Source organism: Neovison vison, chromosome 11, assembly GCF_020171115.1.
Source record: "Neovison vison isolate M4711 chromosome 11, ASM_NN_V1, whole genome shotgun sequence".
Taxonomy (NCBI): domain Eukaryota; kingdom Metazoa; phylum Chordata; class Mammalia; order Carnivora; family Mustelidae; genus Neogale; species Neogale vison.
This window is the reverse complement of record NC_058101.1, coordinates 138,946,571-138,961,903: the sequence shown is the minus strand read 5'-3', so window position 1 is coordinate 138,961,903 and position 15,333 is coordinate 138,946,571. Positions and strand designations below refer to the sequence as shown.

At 42.9% G+C, this 15,333-nt stretch overlaps 1 protein-coding gene across 2 annotated transcripts in view; it reads right to left on the bottom strand.

Moving 5' to 3' along the window:
* Nucleotides 1–15,333, bottom strand: part of PALLD (palladin, cytoskeletal associated protein) — a 387,801-nt gene that overhangs the window by 72,523 nt on the left and 299,945 nt on the right. The window contains exon 1 of one of the 2 annotated variants that reach the window (XM_044224821.1): nucleotides 12,936–12,975. The exons of the other annotated variant lie outside the window; for it this stretch is intronic. The gene's annotated coding sequence lies outside the window, so the exon portion shown is untranslated. Of the gene's footprint in view, nucleotides 1–12,935; nucleotides 12,976–15,333 lie in introns of those variants that run through there. 2 annotated transcript variants of the gene reach the window in all.

The following is a 15,333-nucleotide window of genomic DNA, read 5'->3' as shown; positions in this document are numbered from 1 at the left end:
TAACACGTCAAATTCAAGGACCAAGCTGCAAATTCCACACAGATTGCTCCCCAGAGTCACCTCTTCTGCCCCAGACCTACTCCCCTCACAGAACTGGTACTTAAAATTAATATAAAACAACCACAAAATAATCGCATTCCTTCTCCCTCTTACAAAGGAAACTCTTTGTTGACCAGATGTTACTGGTAAGGACACTGAGGCCTTATGCGTTATTTAAGGCCTTCAGTTTAAGATAATCACCAGGTGATTACTGCCACCTACATTACACACATCAAACACACAAATTTAGCTCTCGAGTGACCTGAGTTTTAAAGGTAAACGTGAGAAAACCAATGGCACGTGAACTTGAACTTTCACTTTGACTGGATATGGTGGCTCTACAGAGCACTTCCAATGGAGATTCTGTTCTAGAACTTACATCTAAGAATGAAAACAGTCAAGTGTGTAGAGGTGGAGAATGAAACAAATGTACAAGCGAAGATTTACATATTCCTGACAGGAGAGTGAATGTGAATTTTGTTGGAGAGGAGAAGGAGGGAAATTATAGGCACTACTGTTTACAGAAGAGATACAGCCAAATTTGTCAGAATGCAGTGTCAAACTAGAGGCTTTTTCACCAGTCAGTTGTGACAGACCTGGTTCATGGAGTGTTTGAAGAGTGAAGTCATAGCATTAATAGTTGAATTCATATTAGAGAGGATAAGTTAGCAATCAACTGGCCAAAGGGCCCTTTGGGAAGAGAAAGAAGAAAGGTGAGCATGAACCATGATCCTGGAACAACTAGGTGCTATCTCAAACTACAGGAAGAGGAAGACTTACTCATTCAGACTACATTAATTTGGACTTTGTGATACCTCTGAGAGTTTTTCACTGACACCCCTGAACAGGGCTTGTTAAAGAAATCAGTGGTATAAAGACTGGCAGAAGGGCTGTTTAGGGCAGGCTCCTCTCAAGTCCTTCAGAAGAACATGCCACGTTACCATTTCAAACCATGCCTCCACTTCCAACATTTATTGAACCCTTTATATGAAAAAAACTTGATTTTTTTAAGAAAATTTATGATTTTGGAGTTTCTTAAACTCATAACTGCCTGTCTTATGGGTAAGCAAAATCAGATAATGTTTTCGAAAAAGAACAAAGGGGTTAGGAACAAGTGATAAACAGGTTCTAAAATTCCTTTATAAAGTATCTAGGAAGACTTCTCCAGTTATATAGACACATAAGATCTATTCCAATCAATCTGTGAACGTACTCCTTCATAAAGAAAGCGACTGCCACATTTTCCATAACACTTCAGTGTATCAGGCACAGCCCAGCCAAGCCTTCCTCAGCTCTGTCCCTGCGGGATCCTCTTCTGATACAAAAGCACCCACCACACTCCAGACACACCACCTTCTCTCCACCTCTGAGCCTTTGGACGTGAACCAAGCTCCTTTTCCACGCCACTTCAACCTCTATCACACTTGACTGCAGTCAAGTCTCAGCCGTCTCCAGAATCTTCTCCCTGGTACCCTCCCTGGGCAGAACGCAGACCCCTTCCCCCAGGGCTCTGCGTCTACTGATGCACTTCAGCTGCAGGCCTCAACAATCCACCCTGTTGCTGGGCTCGCCTCTCCCCTTATCTAAAAGGAGGCCTGGCCAACGTGCCCCTGCTCACTCAGGGAACTACTGAGCACAAGACACACTGAGTCGGTGTTTGCTGAGTGAAGGAGTAACACTGGATTTGTTTGCTAGCTTTTTAAAGCATATGGAAAGATTTTACAGCATGTCCTACTCCAACAGTAACTTTCTAGTGTTTGGAATGCATCCTGTGTTCATTAGGAGGCTGGCAGGGAGGATTTGCTGTAGGAGCTTTTAATTCAATTTCCTGTTGCACAACTTTTTTCACTTCGTATATTCTAACAGATCTTAGATAAAATTAGACTCCTATGGGTTAAAGGATACCACAGCAATCCCAGGGTCTTGCCTACTAGGGGCATGTGGTTTTGAGTGGAGACTAGGACAGAGCAAGAGAAGCCCAGAGTGAGTGAGCTCTGTGCTACCTGACCACTCTGAGACACGCTTTACCTTCTCAAGGCTTGCCTTTTCCTTCTCTAAAACAGATAGATTCTATATGTGAAAACAGATCTCTATATCTATATTATATAGATATATATAATTAACATATGTCTATATAATTGCTCTATACATTTCATATATATTATATGAAATTTTTCAAGGATATAAATGATTTCACAGGATTGCTTTAAGATTATAGAATGTATATAAAAACACTTGGAAAACAGTATCAATAAGTATTTATTGAATAAATGAATAAAGCTATTCATTTGGATTTGGGCAGAAGAGAAAGATCAATCGAAAGCAATCTTTCTTTCCTTCTGGGCACATTCGATCACGACTGTTAATTTTTAGAGGTGATCTAGTCATTGTTTCCTGGAGCACTGTGGCCTGAAACAAAACAAAGAACAAAGCTTTTTGTCAAAGCTTTTTGATTCACACAGCCAGATACGTTACTTTCCTCTTGAATGGTAATTCACAGTAAACGCACACTAGAAAAGCCTCAGTTTTAATGGGCAGAGGAAGCACACCGACACTGTCCCTCTCTAGTCTGCTAAAATACAAGCATTCCTGATGCCTTCTTCACTTTCACGGAAGCGCTTGGCAGAGGTGCTATAAAGTGGTAATTATTCTTGAGGCAATATGAGCGGTACCCAGGATTTGGCAAGGTGTGGTAAATTTGGCAAGGAAGTTCAATTTCCGTAACATTGTTTCCAGCCCAGGAAATGTCTCAGGTGGCTTGGTATGGGTAAGCTGCTGCCAGTTTTTCGGGCATGGGCTTGCTTCTCTTGGATGACATCATTTGACTGAATTCCTTACTCTGCTTGCCCCATAGAAGCCTCTGCATTCACTTGGTCTCCATTTTTCTCCAAGACTTCATACGATCCCCAGGATGGCTGTCTCCAAAGCCTAATATGGAAGCCTCTAATTCATGCGATGCACCTACTTGACTATTAAAATAGCAAAAGCATTTACTAAGGTACACTTCAAAACCATTCTACAATGGGAAGACCTTATGATTACAGCATGATTATCACCTAGAATAATGGGCCATGACCGCTGCCTTAGGTCAGCATAACTCACACCGTACAGAAGTACTACATTAAATTTGTTTATCCTGAGGTCTAAGAACTGAGATCGCTGAAAAATCAAATGCTTTTTGATTGTCTTTAAAAATGCTCTTTTTAAACTATGTAAACTCTTCCTTAACTTGAGCTAAACAGAAGAGAAAGTGACCAGGTGGAACCTGTGATTTTTCCAAGCTAAACTTTCTGATACCTTACCTCAGGGGTCGAACTCATTAATTCTCCTCTCTTTCCCAAATTAGAGTATATCCAAAGGATATTATGTACTGAAATATAAACTAGCATAGAAAATTCCAAAATGTTTGCAAAGAAGTCTTTTATTTATGCTACATGGCCCACTCATGGGTAACCTACTGCCTTTAGAATTCCTTTCTGGCAAAAGTGAGGTCACGTGATGTTACAGATTTCCCCTGTCTTTGAATACTATGATATATACACAGCCACACATTTGCTTCAACACCTCTATCATTTTTTGGGTAATTGGCACTTGTGATTTTTGTGAAGCTCTGACATCTAATACAGTTTTACTGATCACGCTCAGGCTTATGATTTGAACTAGAATGTGGCATTTACTGACATCTGAGGTACATCTTTCTCCTCCACGAATTGTTATCGCCTAAAGCCATCAACTTCTTAAGTACTTTAACCAAACACTCTATGAGATCATGAACAGAAAAACAAAGAGGAAAGAGGCAGAGTTGGATGGGAATGCCTTCAGTTTCTCTCCTCACCCCCCATGTTGATGGTAAAGCTGAGAAGGATACTGAAGCTCATCTCATCTAGTCTCTAGATGACCAAAGGCAACAGGGGAAAGACAGCTGGCTGTGAAGAGCTGGAGTGAGAACTACCAGCACATCCGAGGACAGACCTGGGATGACAGCCATTTCCTCAGCTAGTTCAGAAAATAAAAGAAGGCAGCATGAAAGCAATAGGCCTGCAAGTCACGGACAAATTTCTAAATCTCACTATGCCATTAATATAAGACGCAGATCTCTGCATGTCAAGGAGAACACCAGGTATATGTGACCCTTGCCAGAATATGACCCACAGCTTCAGTCAGATCCTGTGGTTTCAAAGTACTTTAACCTTTAATCTGATAGCCGAGAGCTAGAATGCCATATTTTTCTTTTTTTTTTTTTTTAAGATTTTATTTATATATTTGACAGAGAGACACAGTGAGAGAGAGAAAGAACATAAGCAAGGGGAGTGGGAGAGGGAGAAGCAGGCTTCCTCCTGAGCAGGCTGCCCAATTCGGGGCTTGATCCCAAGACCCTAGGATCATGACCTGAGTTGAAGGTAGCCGCTTAACGACTGAGTCACCCAGGGCCCCAAGAATGCCATATTTTTCTGATTCATAATTTTAGGTGAATGCTTCTGGCCAAAAAAAAGTGATTTTTCTCCTTAAATGAAAGTTTCAAAAGGGATATGGTATTTGAAGCCAGACCTAAAGCAGGGATGAAAGGTCGAGCTGATTAGCTCAAAGTCAGAAGAGAATCCATAAAAGCCATTACACAAAAGAGAGAATTATACTCAAGTTTCAGAGCAGAGCCAACTATCTCAGCAAAATTTATTTCAAGATATTCAGTCTTCATCATAATTCTTTGCTAATTATTCTAAATAACTAATGTCCTGTGTTGCTCTGTGAATGCTAATTATTACGGTACCTTAAAACACAGTAAATCAATCACTGTTGTGCTAGACTGTGAAATCATTATCAATATAATTCTGAAATATGACCTAATTGTAGATGTAAGTAGAGCATTACAGCAAAATGAAACAACTGGAGCCGCAGTAACACTGAGCAAATATTTCAAAGTCCAAACTGATAAAATTTGCATTTGGCTTAGTACGATCAACCTTGATATGCTTGTGATGAGCCTGGATTTAGGCTTTCTAAATCTCTCAATATAAAAGAATACCAAGGAACTTCTGCAAGCGCACGTGCCAGATTTTAGCATTCATTTGTCCCCTGCAACAAGTCAACTTGAGAAAAGGTCTGTCAGCTTCGCCCACCTGGTGGCTTCACGGAGCATCTACCACCTTACCAAAGAGTTCTGGAAAAGCAGAAGAGGCACTGACATTAAGGAGTATGATTCTGTGTGTTTGCAAACTGACAACCCCTGTTGGTTGTCCACGAAGAAGAGTCAAGGAATGCCTAGATTTGGACAATCGTCGAATTATCCCCAGATCATTTATCTGCCTTTCAAAGAGATCTGCCAAGTTCTTGTGGGCCACTGTCTCTTGCAAATAAAAGCTTCCCCTTGGAGAGGTGAGGTCCATCTCCTTATCTACCATCCCTGGGGAGCCACAGTCACTTGGCTGGTTGGATCTGTGGTTGCTGATGTGGACACTATGCGCTCCAACATACTGTGACACAGAACAATGAAGTCATATGTAAGATGAGTATGGAGCACATGTGAATTCACTTTATTAATAAATGCCTAAAATAGATTTTTTAAAAAATCTACATATCACCTTCCATATAAATGCATCCATTTATAGTTATGAAGGCTAATAGGAAATGAGACTTTACCAAGAAAAACTACAACTTTTTCCAACTCCAGTGTTGAATTAGTTCATTTGTGGTTTTACCAGGAGAAGCTTTATTTCAATATTCTGTTACTGGGCAGATTGTGCAGACTACAGCTTCGTCAAACAGTGGGATCTTTATTCCACCTTCAAATAATGAGAGTCCAATTTTCTCACTTTCCACTCTCTTTTGGAGCAGTCATCTTCTTCCAAGGCTTTAATTAATCACTGTGCCCACTGTGATCTCCCAGAATGTCACATGTGGGTATCCCATTGCCTCCTGGACAACTCCACATCATGATATGTTCACAACCAAACTTGCCCTTCTGTCCCCCCTCTTGTCCCTTCCTCTCTAAATGGCAGTCCTATCCACCCACTTGGCAGGAACCTGGGAGTAATCCTTGGTGTATGCCACTCCCTTACCTTTCACCTGCCATCAATACCAAGTATAGTCGATTCTGTCTTCTAACCATGTCCAGATCCAATTACTTCAATTGCTTGCTTTACCACCAACTTAGCTTAGACCACCAATATCTAGTTTCTGTGTTATCCTAACCATTTCAGTTGGTTTTCCTTTCCAGTCACTTTCCCACCTGACTACCTGTAGAGTGCCCTAGCTGTGTGCTAACCATTCACCAGTGATAAAGCAGAACTGTCCTCAAGAAAGGCAGAATCTGGTAGGAATGAGGTTTGATTTAGGCAGCCATTGGAGAGTAACACAAAAAAAGAAAGACAAAAAGCATACCCTTAAGAATTCTTTCAGAGTCTAAAACTCTGTCTTAATGTTAGAGAGATGAGATTAACTCAGTGAAATAATTAGGAACGAACCAGTGTACAAGTGCTGTTTCAGGAATTGTAAGTGTTCGAGCACTTCGGAGTGAAGTGAAATTAACCTGATGATTAAGAGAGGAAATTTTAAAGGAAATTTCTGGACATGTGCATAGGAGGTTTATTATAACAGCCACTCAACAACACTAACCACCCATCTACTAAGTGTAGGGCACTGGTCCATGAGAATGAAACATAAAGAAAAGACAGTCCTTCTCCTTATGATTGCGGAATTCTGAGGTCCAGCACACTGGGGATAGAATTCGACCTTGGGCAGATGCTGTGTGTCCATTTCTCCAGCCAAATTCAGGCTCCTCCTCTCCTACGTTTCCGTTTCACACCTTCCTCCATCCTCACAATTCCTCTAAAAGCTCCCTCGTCTGGCCCTCTGCCAATGACTGCCCTTATTTCACCGAGAGAACAGAAACACACGGTAAAGAGCGGCCACAAGCTCCCACTGCCACTTCCGTTCACTCCTGCTGTCCAGACCTGCAGATTCTGCCTCCTCCCCAGCGCGGCTGCAGTGCCCTCTCTGCGTGCTCTGCTGGGGCCAAGGGCTCTGCCTGTGCACCAGATCCCACTGGCCTTTAGATACACAAGGTCAAGGCCTCCCTCTATTGTTCCTGGATGGCTCCCCAGTCACTTGCTGGGGTGTTTACAGTGACTGAGAAAGATGGCACATACTCAAACATTCGCTGTTGCAAAATAAAATGGTCTGCTGTGAGAAACAGTAGCATAAGTACTCCTGGACTCGTTTTGTCGACTCTGAGCCACTCTTCTGCTTTATTGGTCTGTCCGAACTGCAACTCCCACCCAGCATTCCTTGTCCTCCTCCCTTGCTTTATTTCCCCCCATAACACATAACTCCACTGAAAGCCCTGGATGTTCAATTTATTTTGTTCATGGTTTGTCTCCTAACCCCTGGAAGATAAGCTTCACAATGGCAGGGATTTTTGCATATTTGTCCATTGCTTTATTCCCAGAGTCTAGCCAGTACTCAGGGCACTTGCTCAATAGTATCTGTATTAACAAGGTTCCAGCCCTGTCTTTTTGATCTGTGTGACTACAGGCAAATGAACCTCTTGAAGTCTTCCTTTCATCATTTCTAATGTGGTGGTGCTGACAGTACTTACTATGTGGGATTGTGGTGGGGATTAAGTGACAGTGTGTGTTAAACACTTAAGGGGTGTCTGGGTGGCTCAGTTGGTTAAATGTCTGCATTTGGCTCAGGTCATGAACCCAAAGTCCTGGGATCAAGCCCCTGTGGAGTTTGCTTGCCCTTCTCCCACTTCCTCTCCCCCTGCTTTTGCTTGCATGCATGTGCTCTCTCACTCTCAAATAAATGTCTTTAAAAAATATATATACATTTTAGCACACTATGTGTATGAAGTGCCCAACACATGGCATTTATTATATGATTATTCAGAATATAATAATTATAAATTAGCATTCAAGTTTACCCTAAGTTTATCTAGTCTCCAACAGGTACTTATTTGGGAATTTAGTAAACTGGTATCAAGAAGAAAAATAAAAGGTCTCTAAATATGCTTTCCTCCTATTATTAAAGATTCCTTTCAAAACACTGTCCTGACTTTAATGATAATAAACATCCAAGCAGGCAGTGCTAATGTCTACATTTAGGTTTTGTGGTAAAAATTATGTTTAGTAAGGAATATCAAGCAACAGGTAGTTTGCACTGACTGGCCACTGAGAACAGATCTCAGTTCTGCCCTATTACCCAGGTCCTTTTTGCTTTCTTCTCTTCCCCCTCTGCTGTTACAAAGCCAGCTACTCCTGGGATCCTCTCTTCCCACAGCTGTGTAGTTCCAGTGTGGGGTCTCTGAGAGCATAAGGGGAGTAGGAAAGGAAATGTACCTCTCTGTACCTTTATTTTCCCTTCAGGGTTTAAATGGAAAAAAGAAAATGTGTGATCCTTGTAGCCATTGTTGCTGGGATTAAAAACCTTAAAAAAAAAATCAAGTTGGAGCTTTGAGTGCATTTTCCCACAAAAATCATGATATATATATAGTGGCTGGGTTCTATGGTACTATTAATAAAGCAGAATATTTCAGCTATGATTTCTGGGCTGTCCTGGGAACCTAACCACAAAGTGGGACCTAATTTCAATAAAAATGTTCAGAGTTCCCAGCAACCAATTTACACACCCACAGTCAGAATCCAAGCCACCTGAAAGGTGAAGGAGGCTCATTCTCAGTAAGGCTGACACTTTCAAAGATGCCACAAATGTCATAAAAAGTTGAAGCAAGCCAAAGAGGACAGTGGTTGAGCAGTACTTCATTTGTTTGGATGTCTTCCTGATCCCAGTTCTAGAATACCAGGAAATGTGTTGGGTCTAGCTCAGAGGATTTTGTGAGAACGCCTGGATAGTGATAGCTACTTAACAAAAGTTAGTTCTCTTCCCTCCCATTGGTGAAACTTCGGTGTCTTATTCTTTTTCTTTGGTTTTATGTCTCTTCCTATGAATCTATTTTTAACACTTACATAGGGAAAAAATGCAACATTTTGCCAACAGAAACCAGAAAATGGTTATTTGCTCATTTCTTCTGGCTGACACACCTTGTCTGCGAATGGCTTCTCCCTCAGGAGGAAATCTTTTCCATCAAATAAGCCTTTACACCGTCCAAAAGTCCATGCCAAACTGCAAAAATCACCATCTTCGCTTACCATAGTGGGGAAGCTTTGGCAGTTGGGCCAACACACATTCAGTGGGAGACTGAGGACAGACGTTAACTAACTATCCCACATTTTTAGTTTGTTTCCTTGTAGTCGTTATCCCAAATATACATGTGAGAGAGGCTCGCCTCTCTGGCTTATATTACGTATCTCAGTTAACCCTAACGCAGTTAACCAAGAAGACAGCTAAGACTTATTGCTCAGGAAGACGACTGTGCCTTCGGTAGTCAATACGATTGGGCAGAGGCTGTCGAGGCCTCTTGTTTCAGAATGATTCTCCCTCCCTGACACTTCAGGCCCTCCTTACTTCCATCTTCTCTCCATGCCTTTCCTGCGATAATGGGCTACTGCTGTCTAGTCATCAAATCTTCGATGAAACCTTTCTCGTCTACCACCTCCAATTCTTTATCCTTGACAAAATCTAAAACAAAACTTTCCTGTGTAAAAAAAAACACAGTGGGCGCCTGGGTGGCTCAGTGGGTTAAAGCCTCTGCCTTCAGCTCTGGTCATGATCCCAGGGTCCTGGGATCGAGTCCCAAATCAGGCTCTCTGCTCAGCAGGGAGCCTGCTTCCTCCTCTCTCTCTGCCTGCTTCTCTGCCTACTTGTGATCTCTGCCTGTCAAAAAAATAAAGAGAATCTTTAAAAAACAACAACAACAACAACAACAAAATCCACAACTCTTGAATTAGTGCAATCCTGCAGGGACTTTCTAAAGCCAAAAACCTGGTACACAGTACTAGTTAGAACTGACTGCCTCAATTTTACGTTTGTTTGATCCTGGTCAAAATTCCTCTTTTTCCTATACCTTGTTTTAAAATCTCGTAGAGTTCCATTTCTTGTTCTGTGTTTCAGAGAGTATTATTTGGATACATTTAATGTGTCGGGAACACTTTCAAAGAATTCAGTGCTTTTTAACATATCTTTAATTTTTTAAGTGTATATTTAGTGTCCGTCTACTCCCCTCCCCATCTCCTTGAAGAGAATTATTTTGCAAGATACTGCATAGTAGACAATTTTAGAAGCATAGTGAACTTTCCTTACCCAATGTTTACCTGGATCTTCTGCCATAAATACTGAAAATTACAATATCTTTTGATGCAAAATTATTTGTGTTGAAATATACACAGAAGGGAAGACAATATCTAATACACATTTTTGCAGCTCCCAATGATTGTGAAAAAACTGTGGAAAGTGGGAGTAACAATCAAACAATTGTTTGAACAAATTAATAACTTCCTCTTGATATAATATCTTTAGCACCTTGAGCAGTGTGGACTCCTTGATAATTTCCAGGAAATACTTTGTATTTCAGTAATACATACTTATTTCAAATATAGTAAAGTATAAGAATTACCATAGTCTAGGGAAAATAATATTTGGGGGGATAAAAAGAAGCAACTATTGTCAAAGTAGTACAAACCCAACAGCTCCTCTATAGAGATGGCAATACTATAAAGTATTTGGGATCAACCATGTGGTAAGTGGCATTCAATTTTTAGTATGTTATCTGAAAAAGTTTTAGAAGTTAACTAGTCTGTAGAGCCCACGAGGACATACTGAAACATACCAGGGATACGCTAACTAGGACATTTATCTATCTGTTGTTTACTCAATGTTCTCACCCGGGACAGACTGGACAAGCAGTTATTATGCCATTTAAAGCAAGCGAGCTACTTTACCATACCAGTTGTCAAAACCATGATTCATGGATTCCAGCAGTCCCCCCAAAATAAAGCTACGTTATTATCAACCATCTACCCACGTTCCTCACTCAGGTCATCAAGTTTTCACACAGCTGAAGAGAGGTTAGAATGTTGGCATGTTCTGTTATTTGCTGTTACTTGCTGAACTTGCCTAGCTTCTTATGAAGGGATGTGGTGTGGGCAGTGGGCAACCCACCTCACTCCTTATTCTAAAGTAAAAAAAAAAAAAGTAACTAATAAATCTTATTTTATATGAAATGGAATAAAAAACAAAGCTTAGGAATTAGCTGAAATGTGTGTTGGTTATATAACTCTTGCCCACTGATCATACATTTATTGCTCAGGGTACAAAAAAGCAATCACTCAAAGGCATAAGGGTGCATATGCTTCATGGTGTCGCATATCAACCAATAGAAACAAACTCCTTATCGATTATTCAGTCTGCCAGATCTTAAAAATAATATCCTCTGTCCCTGAGGATGTAAAAAAGCTCGTGCCTTTGGACTGTGAGGTCCAGAAGCAAACCAAACCAAAATCCCTGGACAATTAGCTGGACCATTTTTCCTCAGTGGCAGTTGTTGATATAGTTTTGGCAGGAGCCTTCATAACACCACTAAGAACGTGTCCTCAAAGGCAAAACTTGGCAGTTTCCAAAGTTGGTAAGGCCAATGCTGAGCCTGGAGGATGGGGGAAGGGCAGGAGAGGTGGTGACAGTAGCTTCTCAAATGCTGGTTAACTGGAATGTGTTTTATTTCATGCCTCCAAATCTTGGGTCTGTCCATTCCTGCCTTCCTCATACTAGTTCTCTGTGACTGCCAATCACAACGTAGATCCAACTAGTGCAGGGCTCTAGCGACCCCCGCCCCCCGCCAAGAATACACACCCATCCTGGTGTTTCTCGCCTGCACACCAGCAGCTGGGGTGGGCTCGTCCAGGCCTGCTACCAGAGCAAGACCCAGCTCAGCTGGGTGGAAAGATGCCTGTGCGCCCCCTTCAGTCCTCAACAAGTGCAGTAGTCCCAAGATTCATTCCAGACTCAAGTGCCCAAACTCTCCATTCTGGACTCGGAACAACTTACATTCGGGACAGAACCTCCCCGAATGTTAAATAAGGCACACGGGGTGAAGCCCCCAGTCCCAGGATGGGCTCCGTTTCTTCCAGAATCCAGCCCCCAGCTCTGCGCCCGGGATTTCTGAACACATAGCACACCAGAGAGGGCCAGCCTCACGGTTCACACAATCCTTTTTCCTTGGGTCTGCCGTGGCTAGCGCACGCCGCTAACTCTGCAGCCACATCCAGCGGCCCGCGCCTGGCGCTCTGGCTAACAAAGCAGCGACCGCAGGGGACCGCGGGGGCGGAGCTGCGGACCCCCACTACAGCCGCAAACCTTGCAAGAGGAGCCTAGCGACTGCTTACCAGAGCACCCTGGTGGGGAAAAGCCCCCAAGTGACAAGCAAGTTTTCTTTGAGTGGCGCCAAGGTGGGGTAAATAACTGCCAGGGAAAGGAGTATGGGGCTGGGGAGAGGCAAGGGCGCAGCGCCCTGGTTTGGCTCCAGATGGATGGACCCTGTGGGCCCTTCCTCCCCTGCCAGTGCCAGGGAATGAGGTCATCCCCTCATCCCTTAAATCTCTGTCTGCCACGTTTTTTCTGCCCTTCCACAACGGGTTTGATCCTCCTGTAAGTGGGGCCACGAATAAGTGAGGGATGGGGTCAGAAAACTTTGTAAGAGAGGGAGGGATCATCCAGGGCAGCAAAGCATCCCCAGTCCCGACCCTGTGAAGATGAAACAAAATGCCCATCTGGAACCGTTTTCAGTGGTTCCTGCTCGGATCCGACGGTGGGGGGGGGGCGGGGGGGCGCTCTGCGAAAGGACCATCCACTGGGAGAAACTGCGTTTACAAGTTGCTCGGCGCCGCTACCCAACCCCTCACCCTCTGGTAAAACCCTCCCACCCCAGCTCGCCCACCGCCCCACAACCTCTGCTCCCTTTAATTCATACATTTCTACCAGCCAAGGGGCCGACCCCCTGCGCCTACCTCGGGTCTCGGGGCTGCGCCCCACCGCTCTCTAGCTCCCGGTCCCGGGCTCTGTGGGCTGGGGCCCCAGGCAGGTACCGGCGCTATATACCCGGCAGCCTGCGCCGCTCCGTGACTCAGTGAGTCCCTGAAACGCTTCGGTCTGTGGTCCTTCAAAATAAGAGTCCGCAAAGGAGGCGTGGCTACAGCCGCAAGCCGCGGCCCCCAGGTTCGCGAGGCCTCCCGCCCCCTCCTCCCGGCCGCGCTCCGCCCTTGGCATCTTTCTGCGGCCCCTTCCTGGGGCAGCCAGCGATGAATCGATGAATCGGGCTTTCTCGGAACTTTTAGGAAAAACTGATAATGGGAAAGAATTTAATTTTTTTTCTAGGCCACTAGAGATGTTGGCTGAAAGGCAGGATGATTTCCCCCAGTTTTTGATTGTCTTTTTCCTTTATAGACTAAAAAGAAATGTCCAATGACTCTGACTCCGGGGCAACATTCTTGGGGCGTAGAATAGAAGCCGATGGTGGAATGGAAGCAGCCCTGAAGGCCTGAAACTGTGGGGCTGAGGCTTGGGTGGGGGAGCCAGTTCCTGCTGGCTACTCTCCTTTAACTGGGGTGCTACGGGCTCGCAGGTACAGACAGAGTGTGCAGCATTTAAACAAGAAAGTGCAGATCACCCTGCAGCACACTCCTTTTTTAAGTAAGAGGATGATTTCTAGTTTTCCGTTAATTAGCTTACTCTGTCCTATCAATGAGTAACTAAACTTAGGAGCCCTAGGGTAAGAAGTGTAACTCATTCTGATTTAGCAATATTTTAGGAACGTGGTCCCTATCTTGTCTTCTTCTGTCATAAACTATGATGCTCTGAGTCACTTGTTTTAACCTACTACCAGGGGATGTCTGTAGAGTGTTTTAAAGTAGGAAATGGACGTCTTAATTCCGGAATTAATTTCCTATGTAAAATTTGTGGTTTACTGTGGGCCTAATCTTAAAGCCAGACCAGCAGTTTTTCCTTGCACCAACTCAAGTAAGGACAACTTCACTCTGTGCACAATCCTCGAATGGTTAGGTTAGCACACTAACACAGTTATTTCTGTCTGGTTACTAGTGGGGTGTATGTTCCTAGACCACTGAGACCAAATTTCTTTTACATACAATAAACTGTCAATAAAATCAGTGAATGAATGTTACCTAACATTTGCTGAACATCTGTTGTGCCAAGGCCCTTTCAAGTAAATGCCAATAATGCCAACTAGAATTTGAAGAGCTGTGAACCACAGGTTTAAATTATCTTGTAATTTTATCCCTACCTTCATTAATACTGAACAATAGGGTTTCTAGATTCACAGTCCTGAGCCAGATACCCTCTTTCTGAAATATCTTTATTTGTAAATTTAAAGTCTGTAAAATATTCCAATAAACCCCAAATGTATGCTTTCCTGTAACTCTACCAGAGATAAACATTGTTAACAGCCTACAGTCTTTGCTTCCAGACTTTTTTGTGTGTATTTAAACACATAATAAAACAGAGATTAGATCATCCTTTACATATGATTCTGTAACCTCCTTTTTTGAAACCTATAATACACCGTAGTCATCTTTCTAGGCATTACAAAAGGCACTACCCTCTTTTCAATTTTTGAGAGGACAAACACCTTAAAAAACCTCAGTATTTCACTATTAAACTTTGCCTTTCTTCGACTTTTTAGTTTGCTCATCCCCCTGTCAAATGGCCATTAAGGGTGGCAGCAATGACATCACTTGGCGTGTCGCGGGATTTTCTTGCAGGCTGAAGTGTGACCGTGAAGAGAGTTAGGATTTAGGAATCTGTGCCCTGAACTATGGAACTCTGAGATTTTCTTATTTCCACAATAATGGGATTAATTTGATGATTTTTAAAGTTTCGGTTCTTAAATTTTGTAATTTTATGATTTTGGAGTCCATTCTCAACGTGAACACAGAAGGAATAAATTAGATAAGCATGGGTTCCTACCTCGGTTCATGTTTACCCACTGTGGGATGGTGCGTAGGGCGGAACAGACAGGTTGATTATCTGCAAGGAAACATCCAATTCCTTCACTCTCAAGAGGCAGCAAAAGAAGGATGAGCCGCTTAGATCTGCCATCTCTGCCTTATTCCTTCTATAGGAACCCTGAAAGCAGCATTCGTGTGGACCAGGTTTCCTTTCTCCAAGATCAAATCCAGAAGGATTTAAGGAACTGGTACAGAACACTGAATGTTAATGCTTTTAACTTTGCAAGTTTTATGCATGAAGTGTGGGAGGAGTGGATACATCATAGCTATTGCTTTGGCAGTTTCCAGAATTATGAAAACTATTATCAGTAGAAGCACTGATAGGAATTTCTGTCAAGCCTGAAAAAGAACACTTCATCCCCTCGTGCTCACTGAGGATTCT